This window comes from Sorex fumeus, unplaced genomic scaffold, assembly GCF_029834395.1.
Source record: "Sorex fumeus unplaced genomic scaffold, SorFum_2.1 ptg000037l, whole genome shotgun sequence".
Taxonomy (NCBI): domain Eukaryota; kingdom Metazoa; phylum Chordata; class Mammalia; order Eulipotyphla; family Soricidae; genus Sorex; species Sorex fumeus.
Genome location: NW_026606094.1, coordinates 17650754 through 17670291, shown reverse-complemented (window position 1 = coordinate 17670291; position 19538 = coordinate 17650754). Strand labels below are relative to the sequence as shown.

The 19538-nt window shown below is 34.3% G+C and overlaps 1 protein-coding gene across 11 annotated transcripts in view; it reads left to right on the top strand.

Annotated features, from left to right (window-relative positions):
* Positions 1–19538, top strand: part of FOXP2 (forkhead box P2) — a 568485-nt gene that overhangs the window by 369720 nt on the left and 179227 nt on the right. The gene's annotated exons all lie outside the window — the stretch shown is intronic.

Sequence of the window (19538 nt, the reverse complement as noted above, 5' to 3'; positions counted from 1 at the left end):
CTCATTTGTGTATACTCATGTCCCAGCTGTTGCAGACCTTGTAATGAATTAGTATTGGACCCAGAAATTGAGCTCCTGCCAGAGGATTCTGGCAGTGAACATCCTTCTATAACAACAGACGAGTGATAGCAGTAGGAATGCCAGGGGACTTCACAATAGTATGTCTCAGGATTCAGTGTAATGGCTTAACGTCAACATAAAGATGATCAGAGCAAGCAGAGCTTATTGTTCCACTCTGGTGAGTGGTTTGTTAGGTGCCAGTTATGTAAATGAAGATAATTACAAGAGAGTGCCAAAATGGGCCCTCCATGAGAAAGTGTGCAGCTCTTAAATAGATCATTCTGTAATCATAAGAAGCCTTTGCAGGGGGCACAGAACCCCTCTTCTTGAGAGGTTTAATATCTTTTGAGACATTGGGAGAAGAGTGCCTTTTTGAGCAGAGGTCAATTGGGATTTCTCCATGATTGCAGAGCATTCTTTTTTAGTGTGACTGTAGTATATAAAGTTTTAATTTCCGGTATAACTATCTTTATATAAGAATGCTTTTCACAAGCATTATTTTTACAGTCTTTCTTTTTTGTAATAAACTAAAATGACTAATATAGGAAGAAACATTCAATTGGAAATATTTTTCTTAAAAATGAAAAGTTAAAGAAGATTTTATACCCACACATATATTTAATTTAAAATGCTACCTGTTTTTCAAAAATTAAAAATATTATGTGCTAGTTGCAAAATACATCCGCCACCAAAGCACCAACTTCCTCTACCACAGTTCATTGGACACTGGACATCACCTCCCCTGATGCATACTGCCCTAGGTAACTTAAGTTCTTTTTTGAGTCCTAAGAGGGTTTTTTTTTAATGTTGTCTCTTCCCTTACTTTATTTATTTATATGCCACATCTACGTGAGATAATTTAGTGTTCTCTTTCTCTTTCTGATTCATAAAGCTTAGCCTGAGCACCTCTAGTACCATTCAGGTTAGCAGAAGAGGCGAAATTTTAGCTTTTCTTACAGCTGAGTAACAAGGTAGTAAGTAGCTCATGGCGTGTGTGTGTGTGTGTGTGTGTGTGTGTGTGTGTGTGTGTGTACATATATATCAATCCTTTTCTCACTCTCATCTATCTTTCTTCAATCCTTGAAACATAAATGCACATCTATACTTTGAAATAAATGGTTTTAAAGGACATTGAAGTGGAATTACAGGATCAAATGCTAATAGTTTTGAGAAATGTCCATACTATCTCCATGGAGGCTCAACTAATTTACATCCCAAACTGTTTGTGTACAAACTATTTTTTATTTTCTGTTATTACATTATTGGTGGAATTACATGCAGAATATACCAATAAAGATCCTTATTCTCAGCACACTTGAGAACTTTTTTTTTTACTTTTTTTTTTTTTTGGTGGGGGGAGCATTACCCTGGAGCTACTGCTAACGTATTGCTTGGAGGTTGCTCCTGAAGTGCTCAGGGGCCCATATGGCACCAGAAATTGAACCACAGGCTTCATACAAGGCAATTGCTTTATCATTGAGCCATTCTCAAATCTTTTTTGGTTTTTTGATATATACTATTCCCACAGGTGTAATATATCTCATAATCATTTGACTTTCATTTTCCTGATAATAAGTGATAATGAACATTTTCCTTTGTGCCTGTTAGCAATTTATATACCATCTTTGTTGAAGTGTCAATTAAGCTGTTCTCCACAATTATTTATGGGATTGCTTGCTTTACTATTAGTAAGTTCTATGAGTTTCTCTGTATATCTTGGATATTATCCACTATCAGATATACTGTGCATAATTTTTTTCTTATTCATGACTATTTTGTATTAATGATATTCTGTATTAAAGATAGTTTTTTTCACTTTACAGTAGCTTTATACTTTGATATATTTCCATTTTTTATTTGCTGTTATTTCATTTCTGTAGGAATTACTTGCAGAATACACCAATAAAGACAATATCTTGGTGTGTTTTACCTGCAATTCTATGTTGTATTTAGAATTTGTTTGTATCATCTAAGTCCTTAATTCATTTTAACTTTTGTGACAGTGGTCTGATGTCATTAGTTTGCCAATGTCTGTCACGTTTTTACTTCACAATTGTCGAAGAGACTTTATTTTCTCATTTCTCCAGTTTGTTCCATTGTCATAAATTGATTTTCCACGTAGTAAAGATTTATATTTTGACTCACTAGTTTTTGTTCATCCATCTATCTGATCTTATTTTAAACCACACTATTTTGGTTACTATAGCTTAGTAGTATACATTAATGCTGGGAAATATGCTGTCACCTATATTTTTTCTCTGGCATATTTAGGTTATTATTGATCATTTGTTCATAGAAATTTCAGTAACATCTCAATTACTGAAATAGGAATTTTTATGTGTATGTCAGTGAATCTATAATTTGAGTAGTTTGGTCATTTTACCCATATTAAGTCTTCCAAAGCATAATTATATTTTTTCCTGTTTTTTTTGTTCTCTTCTGTTCCTTTCTTTACTTAAAGTCTTGATGTATAACTTTTTCATTTCCTTGAATTAACTTCCAGGAGTTTGATTGTAAGTGCTACATTTCTAAATGTTTTCATTTTTTTTCTCTTCTAAAGTGTTTTTTGTGTATAGAATGCCGTATATTTTAGAATATTTAGTTTGTTACCTGCAATTATACTATTGTCTTAGTTTATTGTTTCTTACAATGTTTTGATGGAGTCTTTGAGATTGTGTGTGTGTAAATACATATATATATAATTTTATAGTATAGTATTATAATGTATCATTATAATTGTAGAATGCAGTATACTTTTGAATATTTATTTTGTTGCCTACAATTATACTGTCTTGGTTTAATGTTTCTTATAACGTTTTGATGGGGTCTTTGGGACTTTATACACAAACACACACACACACACACATACACACATATATATTAATTATAGAATAGGAAAATAGTGAGATTGACTATTCTTTTCCATTTGGTATCCTTTTTATTTCTTTTCCTTACCAGAATTCTATTGTTAAGACTTCTAAAACTATAATGGAACACAGTGGTAAGATTGGAAATCCTTGTCCTGTTTCTGATCTTAGTAAAACTTACTTTATTTTTTCACCATTTAGTATGTTAGCTATGGGTTTGCTATATAAAACTTTTCCTATGTACAGAGATGTTATGTCTCTTTCCAATTTGTTGAGTTTGTATCACAAATGGATGTAACTTTTGTCAAAAGATTTATCTATGTTAGTTGATATGATCATATGAATTTATTTTCCTTTGTTGATGTGGATTATTTTGTTAATTGATTTATATAGAGAGAACCATTCTTTCCTTCCTTGAGTAAATCCCACATACACATGACGAATAATTCTTTCAATCTACTGTTGAAGTATATAATTTTTGAGGATTTCTTCATCAATATAGTGATATTTGATCTGTAAAGAGGCTTTGTTTATTTTCTGTGACTGTTCTTGGTATCAGAGTAATATTGACCTCATAAAATGTATATGTGAGAACTTCCTTTTGGAGATCATCTTTAAAAGAAATTCTAGCATAACTATCATAGAATGAGATAACAAGTTCTTTTTGAATCCTGTAAAATTTTTACCTTTTAAACTTTTTATCCCTTATTATTAAAAAAGGGGACTCTGAAATATGTTGGAATTGCTTTCTCATCATTTAAAATAAAGTCTGCTTCATTAACACCAGCCACATTGAATTTATTCCATGTGGAATCTAGATATTTCTAATTAATTTTCTCACACTATTTCCATGTACAGTGTTGTGTATAATTAGTTTTAAAGGCAAAAAATGAGGCTGAGTGATCTATATCACATAGTGCATAATACTCTGAAAAACAAAAAAAGCCTTATAGGATAATTATCTATTTGTTGGAAATTAAAACACAAGTGACAGGAACATTGCTTGTCCACACTTCCATCTCTCTAGTCCAACAAAGAGTAAGCCTAATGAATATTAGTCAAATGAGTTAAGTATCTGCTACAGTGGCCTATCCAATTAAATAATTTTAAATGACGATGCAAAAAATGTCTATCTAGATGTTTTAGTTATTATTTCAAACATAGATTTTGATAGATGAAGAAAAAAGCAAATGACAACTGTCACTTGAGGGGATTAGTCCATGGGATGAAGAAACTTCTTTTTCATAGAACAAATCTCTATTTTTATCCTCCATATTGTATAGTTTCACACAAATAGAGTAACTGGGAGCACTGCATGTCACCAATCCAGGTCCAATCCCCATATGGTCCACTAATCCTGTCAGGAGTGATTTCTAAGTGGAAGGCTGAGTACCACTGATTGTGGTCCAAAATCCAACAAAGAAAATAACCAGAAAAAACAATCAATAAAAAAAAGTGTTATATGTGTAGGGTTATTTAGATACAAATCTACATTGTTTTGTGTGTAATATATCCTGTAATCTATTGTGGGTTTAAAAATGAATATAGTCATTCTTGTGGATCATTATGAAACTACCAAAATCTAACATCTAATCTAATTAATTATGAAATTAAAGTTTGGGGAGAAGATCTCAAGGTTGAAATAAAGACCATGATCATATTACTTAACATTGGGTAAACTTGGATTATTTTATCAAGAAAACTAAAAGGTAAAGGTAAAGGCCCTCCCGTTGATCGTCGATTTGCTCGAGCGGGCCCAGTAACGTCTCCATTGGAGACTTTGTTGTTACTGTGTCTGGCATATCCAATACTCTCGGTAGCTTGCCGGGCTCTCCGAGAGGGGCGGAGGAATCGAACTCGGGTCGGCCATGTTGGCCGCTTGTAAGGCGAATGCCCTACCCGCTGTGCTATCGCTCCAGCCCTATCAAGAAAACTATGCTAAATAAAAATGAGTTTTTTCTATATCAGAAAACAATGCTTTGATAAAGCTGAAATTTTTAATTCAAATTGACTATATATCAAAGTAGTTATTTTACATAGAATACATTGTTTTTAATATAACTCTGGTGTAATGAGCAAGTAAAATTAAGAAAATAAAAAATAGTTGAAATTTTTTAAAACACCTTTTTTAAAAAAAGCAAATTCTTAAGCTAATTAGCAAAAGTATCCACATGTGTTTATCTTTTTATACATCTGTGCTTTAATGGCAGAATAAGAATTATTTTCTTTTATCTTTATTAGTTTTACTAAACAAATGGAAGGATTTAATGTCTGGTAAGATAGTACAGAGGGTACTTGCCTTGCATGTGGCTCACCTGGATTTGAACTCTGGCACCATATAATATCACCACATCCATCAGCAGTTATCACAGAGCAAAGAGCTATGAATAAGCCCTGAGCAATAGGGGCTATGGCCCCATAGCACAACAATAACAACAACTATATATGGTTGCTCTCTGCTCAGAGATCATTCCTGGCAGGCTCAGTGCAGGGCAGGGAGGGAGGAGGACAATGAGTGGTGCCTGGGATCTAACCCAGGTTGGCCATCACTTAATCACTTAAACACTTAATCCCCGTTATTCATCTGGGTTGGCCATGTGAAAGGCAAATGGCCCGTTACTATCTCTCCAGCCACTAGAGTTAACTTTTGAAAGCTCATAGCATTTGAGAAAGTGTTTAGGGAGAAACACTTTTATTGGGGCCCAGAAGTCCTAATAAAAATTTTTGAGTGGTGTCTTCTCTGTGACAGTGAAAGTTGGCAATGATCACTCTGGACAAGAACTAAGTGCTGCAAGTAGGGAAAGAGATATACAAGATAACGCCTCAGGACCTGTATTGCAAATCGTAGTGCTCATATGGAAAGAGCACATGAAAGAGAGAGAGAATGATTGGGGGGCAGGTGGGGAAGGTGAGAGGAAGAAAACTGGGGACACTGGTGGTGGGAAATGTACACTGATGAAGGGATGGGCATTGGAACATACTATGACTGAAACTCAGTCATGAACAACTTTGTGTATCTCACTGTGATTTAATTAAAAATTTAAATTGATCACTTGATACCCCATTATTCATCGATTTGCTCGAGTGGGCACCAGTAACGTCTCCATTCATCCCTGTTGCATGCTAGCGTAGCCCAATGGCATCTGCTCGTTCTAGGAACATGAAGAGCCTCAAACTGATCATTCAGGGTCTTGATGAAGAAGTCTGACCATCTCTTAGGTGGGTGTCCACGTGACCTTTTGACGTCCCATGGAATTTAAATTAAATAATAAAATATAAAAAATTTAAATTAAATAATAAAAAATTATAAAGATGTACCGTTACTGATACATTAAGGGAATGGTTATTATAGCCCTTATTGTTTTATTTTACTCAGAACTGTTCACATCACATTATTAGTGCTTGAAAGATAGTTCAAAGTGCTGAATCATCAAAGCAGCAAGATCCCCCAGCTGCTGCATGGAACAATCCTAGTGGAATGTATCTCCTAAAGATCACTTGGTGTGTCCCCCCCAACTTCCGCCCAAGAGAAATTTCTTCAAAAATGTTCATTTTGTGTCTTTTATTCAAAAGAGGCTCTAAGTTCCTCCTAAGGTTTGTTTGTCCAAGAACTTTAAAATCTAATTTTGGGCAATTCCTTCAAAATATATTACAGAGACATAAATGTGCTTCATAATTTAAAATGTGAATAGCAGAGCCTAAAAGTGCAAATTCTAATGGTAATATTAATAATGTAAATGGATTCTTTTATTCATAATCTAATACATTTTTTAAAAATAATTGCAGTGCTTTTAACAATTGGTTGACAATGGCTGGCATTTTTCTCTCTCCAGTGGATTTTGTTTCACTCTTCAGATTACCCTGCAAGATTAGAAATAGCAAAGTGTTCAATAGTAAAAAATTTATTTAGAGTTTATCATTGGTAAGGATAAGGTCATAGAGAAATTTGGACAATATGGGGGACTAGAATTAGGAATTTCTGAGACCTTGCTGATGACTGTGCTTTTGTTTCTAAGACCACTAACTAACTTTGGGGCCTTTCCTTTGGAGGTTGGAACCTACTCTGTTCACACCTGAACTAATATGCTCTCTACTCTGAGGGTTTTGCTCTCACCATCTCTTTTCTCCTCTGGGAGAGGCATAGTTAGCTTTTGGGTTACAAATGAGGAGGCACTGTGCCTCAAGGCTCTTTTCTTTAGATCTGCCTGAGAGTATTTTCTCCCCTCTCAGCCTGGCCAGGTCAGAATCTTTGCCTCGGGGTTCCTGGCTTACTGATCCTCAGCCTTGCTGAGGGTAGAGTGAATAGAAAACCAAAATTTTGCATTTTTCTCCACTGTGTCTCACTTGCCAGCAGCTAGAATGGGAACTTTAAAAGAGAATTTTCCTCCACTTTTTTTGGTCAGATTTTTTTAGAAAATAGTGTATTTTGCTTTGGAGTGTTTCACCTCATTGACCTTTTGGCTGTGCATTTGGGACCACTTGGCCTCCTTTCTCACAGGAAAGCAACCCCGAACCCAAGTCATTCTTTATCCTGTGAAACACAAGTCAGATCATTTTATTACTAATTAAGGCTAAAAGCAGTTCCCCTGATATGATGAATGGTATCTACCCTAACATAAAATTGGCTGTATGAAAAATCCTGATCGTTTTAGGAACAAGTTCAGAGGTTTTTGTTTTAATATTGTCAAACTGAACAATTAAAATAAAATTTAAATAGAAGTTTTCTATTTTATATGGTAACGTATAAATACACAGGTATGTTATAAATATTGCTTAGTTTTTGTTAGAATGATATTTTGCAATCAGTTGAGGTAAACAATAGCTGAAATTATCATCTTTAATATTGATCTTCTCTATGAGACTAGTGCCCTGAATTAATTGCTTACTAACTTCAAAGTCTTTTAAAGAGAGTGAATTTAATTGAGAATATAAGCTTATCTATCAGATACATCCCTTAAGAAGCAAAGTGAAGAGGAAATAATTTAACTGGGATTTTAAATTCTTTATGTTGTGCCACTTGGTACAAGTAGAAGTGTTGTTAATAACTCAGTATTTATTTTTCCCTTTTTCTCCCCCAAGAATTTTTACTTCATCTTTTCTATATGTAAATCTCTTCAATCATACTCTTTCTGACTACTATTTCTACAAAGGGCAGGAGCTTCAAAGTCAGCCAGATAGTTTCTCAAATCTCTTATGCCATATCAAGGATGTGTGAAACACTTGAACATATAACCTAAGTACCAGAGCTTCAGTTTATGCATCTAAGATAAAAGGATAAGAGGCCATGTGCACAGATGTAGAATTATGGCCAATGTATAATATTAAAACAAAAATCTAGTGACTTAATACAAGTTCTGATTTACTTTATTGAATGATTCATGAATTGGGCAGCTTCCATTGAGAAAGTAGAAAATCTGTACGAAGTGAAAGACTTTTTCAGACAGAGAGAGATTAAGAAAAAGAAGCAGATATAATTTACACTGGAGGAATGGAAGAGCTACGAGGCAGATTACCTCATCTTATTTTTTTGAGGGAAGGAAAGTGATTCACTGATTCTCACCTGAAAATTTCATACTGACCAGTTGAAATAAGGTTTTTGGGGAGATTAAAATGCAGTTAAATTAGGTACTAAATCTTGGTGGGATTAGTACACAAATCTTCATTTTAGAATTGTTTTTTTCTCTTTTTAACAATAATAAATGTTAATAAACATTAGATTTTCTTTCCATCCTTGTGTTGACAGATCCCCCAGAGTAACTTTTCATATAGTGATATGCAGTGTTTTTCTGCATTGCACTCTGGTTTTATTAAATACATTTGAATCATTCCTGCTGTACTAAAAGATCCTTAAAGGATCAGTGATACCATAGTGTCAGGTGTATTTTATGTGTCTGTTTATTCAGTAAAATGATGATTTGGATTTGGAATTGTTGAAAGAAGTAGTTCATACAAAAATTCACAAAGTTATAAACCTTTTGGTTGTTAGAGGGGAGAATAAAACTCAATCTTGCAAATTTTGATAGAACATGAAGCTATTGAGAGATTTTCCTCTCTAGTGGACTTTTTTTTCTACTTGAATGGAAACCTGAGAAATAAATATCTCAATAAAGACTTCAGGAACTCCAGAAAATTGAATTGATTAGTTAAAATGTTCATGTCCGTTTACTAGAGTCACTGAAATCACAACTCACTCTCAACTGATCAGAACTATGTATGAAGGAGCTGATATCCAGATTAGAAAATTTTCCACTTGAAATAAAATTACTTTGAACAGTAACCTTTCAAAGTACATGATCATCTCTGATTTTGCAAAAAAAAAAAATAATAGCTGAGGTAAATATTATTAGCTATTTTAATGTACAATAAAATGATTAAATTTAGAAGCATTCCATCATACTTTCTCTTCTAGTTTTAAATGGAAACTTTAGAATAGCTGGCTGTGCCAAAGTAGCAGCATCAAAGATACATTTCATATTTCTATCTGTCGAAAACCAAAGGTTTTAAATTGCTCGAAATTCAGAGTACCCGCAGAAGTTGTGACTCTCTTGTACTTGATATAATAGATGTACCAGGCCCATTGCCATGTAAAGAAAAATAAGATTACTGGGGTGTGTAAAGTTATTTTTAGTTGTTTTTGAGCCACATCCAGCAATAGTAAGGGTAACTAGGTGTTACTATTGGTTCTCTTGCTCAGGGCTGCATATAGTGCAGGGATCAGACCCAGAACTTCTGTGTGCAAGTCAAGAGCCGTACCCATCTCGTACTTATTTCTCTGGCATACATGTTCAACATTTTTAAAAGAATCTGGTAACATCTGCATGACAACAAATTTGAGCAACAGAAGGAGAAGTAGTTATTTAACTTTGAAGACAACCACCCAGGAGCTAGCTAGCTATCTAGATTATGAATGCTCACGGAAACTTCATTTATTCTTTAACATTTTAGTATCAGTTTTTTGCCTACCAATTATTTTTATCAGAACATGAATAAAAGAGCATCCCCCCCTTTAGTTTTTCTAGCAATTGTAATTTTTCATTTTTCATGCATACCACTCTTTAACTTCTTTAGTTAATGAAAGCCGTCCAGTTTGAATTTTCTCTTCCTCTCTGCATGGCAGTTGCCCATCCTGCCTTTTCTTAACCTATGCCATAGGATGTAGTATTTCTTCTTCACTCAGGACAATCTATTTTGTCTCCTTGATTTAGTCCATTCTTCTCCTTCTAGTCACTTTGCCGATCCTCTTATTCTTTAACAGCTTCAGTTTTCCTTTATTAGCTTATTATCAAATTTTCTCTTTTTCCAATAAAAAAATCTCAAACTGAACTTTTGTTTTTCTCTTCAAATTTATCTAAATCATTGTTTGAATTCCTGGCCCCCATTTTTTCTCATATGTAACCTAGCAACTATGATTTCTTCATTATAGGTCATTGATTTTTTATAATTCCCATGAAAATTATTGTACCAAGAGTAACTTTCAATAATCCTTTGGAAGCTTTGAGTCTTGATATTTGAAAAAATAACCCCACTCCCATCTATAATTTTTAAAATTATTTCCAACTTTATTATTCAAGCGTTATTGAAAACCATATGGCACAATTCTTTTTATTTTTGTCTTCATGACTAACTTCTAATCAATTAGCTTCATCATTTCAAGTCCATCTCTGTTGTAAAATGTATCAACACCTTAATGGGTTTGGGATGTTAGTTCATACCCAGTGACACTCAAGCCTTACTCCTGGATCTGTGCTCAGGGATCATTCCACATAGTGGTCAGAGCCCCATATTTGGTGCCTAGAATTGGACTATTATCAAATGCAAGGCTAGTGCTTAAACCATGCACTGTCTATTCAGCCCCACTTTATAATTTTTTAAGAATGAATAAGATTCTATCATTTAACTAAGTCACAAATTGTCCAAAATTTAGTGAATGGATAATATGTGATTTAGTCAAATGATGGAATCTTATTCATCCCTAAAAATTGAAAATGGAAACATATATCTACCTTTTGAAAGTTATGAGTTACATGCAGCTGCATAAGTAGATACATTTTTCCATTCTCCTTGTGTTTGTATATGGTTAAGAGTCACGGGATGGTGTGGTGATTTATTGTTCAACATTACAAGAAGGTTTTTTTTTGATGTTTGCTACTATTCTCTATTCACCATTCTCAGCTTTTCTTTGTTAGTCTCTTGATCTCTCTCTCTCAAAAAAAAAAGGCTGGTCTTCCTACAAGTGTGGGGCGTTCTTTCTTCCTCTTCCCATTCTCCCTACTAGCAAACTAATTACTTCCCTCTCTTAACTGCCACCTGACATAATTTTTATCTTTTTATCAGCTATCTCATTCTGGTCTTAAAACTCTGCATTATTAGTATTTACAAAATAAATGTTTACCTGCCAACATGTGAAAATCATAGCCTCCCCAAAACCTGTGTCTTATATCCTAATTTACAACTTTCCAATATGGCTTGATTATTGCTCGAGTAACCCTTGACTTAAAAATTAAAGTTATCAATTACCCCTTCCTAACCTTTAGCCCACATGCAGTAACTAAGTCTAGCTTGTTTTACTTCGAAAGCATCTTTTATTCTGATATTCAGCTATAGAATTCCCATCTCTCTCTTTTTGCTGGGCCGGAGCGATAGCACAGCAGGTAGGGTGTTTGCCTTGCACACGGCCGACCAGGATTCGATTCATCTGCCCCTCTCAGAGAGCCTGGCAGGCTACCGAGGGTATTCCACCCACACGACAAAGCCTGGAAAGCTACCCATGATGTATTCGATATGCCAAAAACTGTAACAAGTCTCACAATGGAGATGTTACTAGTGCCTGCTCAAGCAAATCGATGAACAACGGGAGGATAGTGCTACAGTGCTACAGTATTCTTTTTGATAATTGCACATACCTTTATGATCATTATACCTCATATTGTTTCTTAAAGTAAAGTAAAGTAAAGGCCCTCCCGTTGATCATCAATTTGCTCGAGTGGGCCCAGTAACGTCTCCATTGGAGACTTTGTTGTTACTGTGTCTGGCATATGGAATACTCTCGGTAGCTTGCCGGGCTCTCCGAGAGGGGCGGAGGAATCGAACTCGGGTCGGCCATATTGGCTGCGTGCAAGACAGACGCCCTACCCGCTGTGCTATCGCTCCAGCCCACCTCTTAATTTTTTGTCAGTCCTTCCCAGATTGACTTCAGTATTGTCATGGGCCATCTGCATTCCATCATTTGTAGATTCTGCAGAATTTTCTCATACCTGCTAAATAAGGTCAAGACTCTACTGTTTATTATTTTCTTAATTAGTTGCTAAACCAAACATATACATCATCCAAAATCAGTTATTATTTTCTTCCTGTGCGTGATGCCATATTTTCTTTGTTTCTACTTGGCATGATGTGTGAATTGACAGATGAGTTATGGCAATAGTAGAATGAGAACCAGTCATCTCTTGAACATAAACTTTCTCATTTACAAATTTAGTCCAAATTTTATAACATCATAGAAATGTTCTTGAGCTTTTTAACTGAAAATAATTCCTCTACTTATTAACTCCTGAATCTAGGCCATTGGTGGGATTACACAGCAGTTGGTGGGTGTAACTGTCTTGCTACTGGAAAATGGGGGAGCCTTCAGACGAGCCTCATGCATGAAGGAACCAGCAGAGGAACCCAGATGTGGGGAACCCAGGGCTGAGATCTCCAAGCCTGCTTGGATCGTGACTGGGCCTCCTCCACCCAGATCCCCCATCTTCCAGCAGCTAGACAGTTATACCCACAAACTGCCGTGTAATCCCACCAACTGGCCAAGATCCAGAGACTATAAAACCAAGCTCCTGGGAGCTTATTGTCTAGTTTTTGCTCTCAGAGAACCCACTGAGCTGCCGAAAGTTTCCTGCCCTCATATATGCCTGACTGGGAGCACCTGTAAAGGTGATTAGAGGCTGCCCCCAAAACCTCCCTTCAGAGAGCCCAGAAAGCAACTGAGAGTTTCCGGGCAAAGAGCCCCTAGTATGACTAGTATGCCATCGGGCTACACTAGCACATGATAAATGTAGATGTTACTGGTGCCCACTTGAGCAAATCGATGAACAGTGGGGGATGACAGTGATACAGTGATTAACTCCTGAAATATTTTTTTTAATTATTAATGACTTAACATCCAACTAATATTTCTTAGTAGTTAGCATTTTAAGGTAGCAACAAGATCCTAACACCTTCCTACCCTACACAGTTATTTGATTTTTTTCATGGAATATTATAGAAAAATGCTTAATAACAAGTAATTTTATGTAATTTATTTATATACTCTTTTGGCAAATGCTACTTCTTTTATAATCTTACTTTTAAATTACAGATAAAATATGAGTATAGGATTCAGATAATAGTTTACTTTCATATAGTATGCGATAATTTAGAAACTTTCATATATATCATTATATAATAGGTCATTTAAATTATAAATAGAGCAATAACAGGCATAGTTTATATCAAAAGATATTGACCTAATAATAAAAAGACGTGCACAAGAAAAAATCAAAGCATATTAGAAAAAAATAATAGAACATTTTATAACTGAAAGTGAAATAACCAAGAGAATGCACATAAGCCACTGTAGTTCCTACAATATGTGCCATGAAAAAAGACAATTGAATAATTACTAATTTTGATAAAATTATCTCCCATTCATCTTTGCATTTTATACTTAGGAATTTTAATGATGGAAGAGTTCCTTATTAGATAAATAAGCACCCTATGAGAATGCTTTACACAATATTAATGTCATCTATGTATTCAATCGGGCTGGAGCGATAGCACAGCAGGTAGGGCATTTGCTTTGCACGCGGCCTACCTGGGTTCGATTCCTCCATATCTTTTGGAAAGCCTGGCAAGCTACTGAAAGTATCCCAGCCTGGCAAGCTCCCTGTAGCATATTCAATAGGCCAAAAATAGTAACAACAAGTCTCGCAATGGAGATGTTACTGGTGACCGCTCAAGCAAATCGATGGACAATGGGAGGACAGTGCTACAATGCTACGTGCATTCAGTCAATAATTCGTTATCATTACCAAAAGAATGTTGAAGACATCAAGAATATGAATTTCAGTTTATTTGATATTATTTCTCATGGCCAATAGAATGCCAGCTGTCAGAAAGAGAATGCCTGCATCACACTGAAACAGTGCATGAGTCTGACCTGAAAGTACCTGACCCATTAGTTACCAGAACGGATTCTGAATTCATCTGGAAGATGGAATCAGGCTTGAGTATGCTCAGTACTAGTTGTACCAGTAAGGATCTTTGTTGGAGCATCTGAACATGACTTGCGGATACATTTCATCACACAAAAGTGTGATGCATATTCTATTCCAAAACCACATCATGAATGCTAAGTCAAAATATCCTGACATCTGATTGGCAAGCAGGATGTTCTACAAGTAATTACTCTTCTCATTTTCCTACTATAAAATAAATGAGCTTAACTTCTCAATTTGGCCTCCATGGTGGTCTACAATATAACCACACATTTATTCTTTAACTTTTTATAAAATATACTGTAAAAACAAAAATAACAATTATTTAAAAATATTTTACAGTAATTATCTTTTTTCCAACAAACTTATTCTAATTATGTATTAAGCACGATCAAATTGAAAGGTCAATAGCTACAGATGCATAATTTCACTCTGATAGATTGCTGTTTGAAAATAGGTTATGACAATTAGATGATTAATTTTCTTCTATTAAATAGCATTATGAGACTTCAGATTACATTTATCAGCATATTCTCTTTAGTGGGAACATAGTATCAGGAAAAGCCAAACAAAAGAGGAATTCCTGCCTTTTGTGAAAGGACCTGAGTGTACGTTTTGTCGATTACTCTGGTGAAAATAATTAGAAAGTAAAATTCTGTTTGGAAACTTACTTTATATTTAGTATTCAAAATAACATGTTAAAGACATGAGATGTCAAAAGTTAGCATATATGAGTATAAAGAGCAAAATTTGGGGTATCCTGCTGGCAGTTGTTGGTTTTTTTTTTTTTTGGTTCTGGTTATCTGCAAAGTATACACCCCTTGTCAGTATAACTAGGGGAGTGCCTGTGTAAACATTCTTGTTTCGCCTGTTCCACATAATCGTTTCTTGTATCATATTTCTTCTGACCTCGCTATCTGAAACCAATTACAGGAGATCCATTTGGGCTGCATCTATTTTCATAAGAAACCTAGGCAGCAGTGTTTTTCTCAGAGATGAATATCAACATCAAATATGCTTCTGAGTGCTTTGTTATTTATGTTTCAGAGAGATTTTGTAGCCTTCAGCTCTCAAGAATGTGTCATGCTGTGCTGTTTATACATTGAAGATATTAATGGGCGTAGATGTCATTTTTCATTTTAATGTCTCAAATGCAACAGGCTTGATAGGTTAAGCATTCCTATTTTTATGGGGAGAGATGTGAGTGATGTCTGTTTTTTCCCAAAATATCCATGTATTTACTTTTTTTGGGGGGAGGGGAAGAAATTTATAAAGTTTAGCATGTTCAACATCATTTTTGTTTTCATTATTTCCAGCCATTTTCATGCAGCTTTCCTTCTAGTTAAAGCTTTTCTTATCTTTCAAGGATAAGAAAGTATTGATCTCATAGTTTACAAAGATTTTAACTCATAATTGATTCTCATAATGTAACATTATTTACTCTATTTTTTGATACATAACTATCAGAACATTATCCCTAATATCTAAAGGATATGTCTTTCTTACAAGTATTCAATTTATGTAAAGTTAAACAGTAACATTAAAACTATTGTTTCAATAAAGTTTTGGAGAAAAAAATGCACTGAATTCTGAAACATATGCCCACACCTCTGAAATTTAACCTTAGTGTACGTTTGTTGTAAAGATATTTATTCATCTTTCCAAAATATTTTAATTTAATCTGAAACCTGATTTTAAGATGGCCTATCTTAATTTTCTTTAGTTTTGCTAAAATTAGATAACTTCATTAAGTAAAGTGCACCCTTAATTCAAAACAAATGTGATTTTGGAAACTAGATATGCCTTAGCTGCCTTAGAAACATTTTTCTTGTTGTTCATGTGAATCAGTTCCAGTCATTATTACGTGATTTTTTGTTTATATTCTGCCTTTTGTTCAGAATTATTTTTTCATAAATTGTGATCATGCAAATATCAGAATGATTCAAAGAGCTTTATAAGTAGCCCTTGAATTTTCCTTTTGTATTTACCAGCTGAAATGGCCAAGTGACTTTCAAAATCAGTTTTATATCATTTGACACCTGACACCTTACACTGATGGAAGTGTGTTATCTTATAATCATTCATCTTTTGAGTAGGTATAATAATAAATTGCTAGTTGAACTGCAATTTAATGTAATGTCTTTCAGCAACTGCTAATTGAAAACCAGTCCTAAAATGTTATCTACAATACTGGATATAAAAATGTCATGTGGTGTCTGCAGTTATAATGCAAACTGCCAAAGATTACTGCTTATGAATTTTAAATCATTACCAATATCTTACCATTGTGTTTTGTTTTCTTACTCTTATGTTTAGCACTTTTTACTACTACCAAATGAATTTTGAAAAGGTTAGTAGCTACTTTTCATAAGAATTCGCATTGAATGATGATCCTTAACTATTTAAAAGGTAGCTACAAGCAAATGAAAGCCAAGGTACTCTAACAGTCAAGACCTGTTAGTTGCCGCTATTTTGTTTCATTCCTTTATACTATTGTTCCTTTAATCATGCAATGCCTTTGTGTAGGGATATTTAATAAGCTGAAGTTCTGGTGGATCAAATTTTCTCATGTCATTTTGTAATCATTATGTGCTACCTAGACCCTTGAGTTAGTTACTTGAACTGAGTGAGTGAATATAATGAAACTTGTGAAAAGAATAGAGTTATAGACTTGAGAAAAAAGAGCGGATTTTTGACTAGACTCTGCTACAGCTTTATTACTTTACTCAACTTTTCATAACACTCATTCTCAGTTACTGTAGAGTGTAAAAGCTAGACTAAAATGTCTCTGTGTCTTTTCCCTGAGCTCTTTTGTAGTTCATTTGGTAATAACTGGAGAAATGATGAGTGTTACAAGTCTTGCACTCTATAGATTTGGGTAGAGTGTATGATAAACTCCAAGTCATTGATGATGGAAGCAGTGAGCCATTTTATATATACAAATATATATATGTATTTATACATATATATATACATATACACACACATATATGAGCTGGAGCGATAGCACAGCAGTAGAGTGTTTGCCTTGCATGCAGCTGGCCCGCTAGAGCCGGGTTTGATTCCTCCGCCCCTCTTGGAGAGCCCGGCAAGCTACTAAGAGTATCTCACCCACACAGCAAAGCCTGGCAAAGTACCAGTGACGTATTCAATATGCCAAACACAGTAACAAGTTTCAAAATGGAGATGTTACTGGGCCCACTAGAACAACGGAAGGATAGTGCAGTGCTATATACATATATACATAAATATATATACATAGATAAAATATATATACATATATGTGTGTACGCACGCATGCTTGTGTACTCTGTAATAGTCATTTAATTCAAACACAGATCCAAACTATGAATATTATGCTATATTTTTTCACATGCTGATAAATTAAGATGCTCCCTCAGATAAAAAGTAACACTTCATTATGGAACCATATGTTCCTTCTTAATAGAATCATTGCCATCTAAATGGTCCTTTGATGAAACAGAGACAGTATAACACACTACAGTGCATTTTGACCTGGATGTCAGGAGACTTTGAACAAGGCATTTGATCATTGTTGATCTGATTTTTCTCATATTTTAAAATGGGAGGACCAAATTGGATCAATTTTGAGATTGCCTTCAGTCCTGGTAGTTCATGATTCCAACCAAGACCCTCAGGTGTTCATATGAATCTATTAACAATGATCAGAAATCACAAAATTTTTCATAAACTAAATCAGTGTGCTTGTTTGTATAGACACACAATAAAGTCACAAATGCAAAAGGGAGAAATAAAGCTATTTAGAAAACAAAGAAAAGTTAATTTAGATTCATTTCATCATAGAGTAAGATATTTGACTGATTTTTTTTTATTTTGAGAGTTTGTTAGGGTCACAACCTATTTTATTCTCGCAGTTTTCATTTAAAAATATCCCTGTTTGATTAGATAAAGACAACTATATCGTTTGAAGTATTGGTTGAAAATTTCAGTGAGTTTTGTGGCAGTAAAATATTCTTGTTAAACTGAACTTTATAATAAGATTGAGTTTACTAGAATGTAAGGTAAGGTAAAGATGTATCATGTTTAAAAATATTTAGGCTGACTTGTGATTACCTGAATAATTAAAAAAACAAAGGGAGAGTGTTGTGAATGAGTGTGTCTCCAAATGTAACGTGTGCTATGGGATCCTTCTCTGGGAAGACAAATCAGTGCTGTTAAGAGATGGTGCTAGTGAATTCAGTTTGTTTACTTTGGTTTCTATGTCTGCCTGCCTTCTCAGAAAACTTGCTTGGAGCCAGACTGTAGCAGCCCTCTCTCTGTCTTTTCATAATTGATCAGGGGATGACTGCCTTCCCTGAGGGTTAAGACGTGGCAACTTTTTCTGTTTGCTCAGCATCTCAATGCAGTAGTTCAAACATTGTTCACACCAGCTGGCAGTGTAATGCCATATGCACATCTTGTCAAAGCAACTGTTGTCATGGATACTAGAAACTCTCTTTAAAAAAAAAACAGATCATTGATTCCAATCAAAATTTTGCTATTTATCAGCTTACAATGTTAATTATTGTGGAATAATATTGACCCAAATATTTTTTTCTCATCATGTAAAATTTATCTTGCATTCTAAATGGAAAAGGGCAGTTTTTCCATGATTTAATTTTAGATGTTGAAAAATTTCATCATTGGTGTTTAGTGAATTCATTTGTTGGAAGGAAAAATTACTTACTAGAGGCTCTCAAAAAGTTTCTTTAAAAAGTACTTTATACTGCTACCTTCAAACAACTCAACATGTATTTTTATTACAGTCATTTTTTTACAAGTTTACACAGCAGTTTCACAAAACTGTCCCTCCTCCAGTAAATGAAATGCTTCCATTAATTTCTTATGTTAAGTTTTTATTTTCCTGAGTGGGATAGAAAACATAAAAATAAATGAAAACATCTTCTATTTTGATTGGTATTCTGTCACACATAGAAACAAACCTGATTGGTTGAGTGGTAATTTCTTTGTTCTCTGATTTTGCTAAGAATGCAAATGAAAACCACTCAATTTTATTTGGCATTAAAACTGCACTTTATTTTGTCAAAGGAGAGATTTCCCCTTGAATTGTAAGTACAAAAAAAAGTGTTTTTAATCTTTAGTGAAAATCCTTATTAATTCACTTTCAAGATAATCTGATGTTGATTTGTCAAATTTAATTACAGCTTCCGGTAACACTTGAAGTCTACTGCTTTTGCTTCAAAATTGTAATATGAAAATGCAAATTGAATGATAATTTAAAAGGGAGTGGGCATTTCAGTTGAACACTCAAAGACAAGTTCCTTGTGGAAATGAGATTATTGATGCAGTTTATGATTTTTTTCCTCTTTAAGCACTTTAA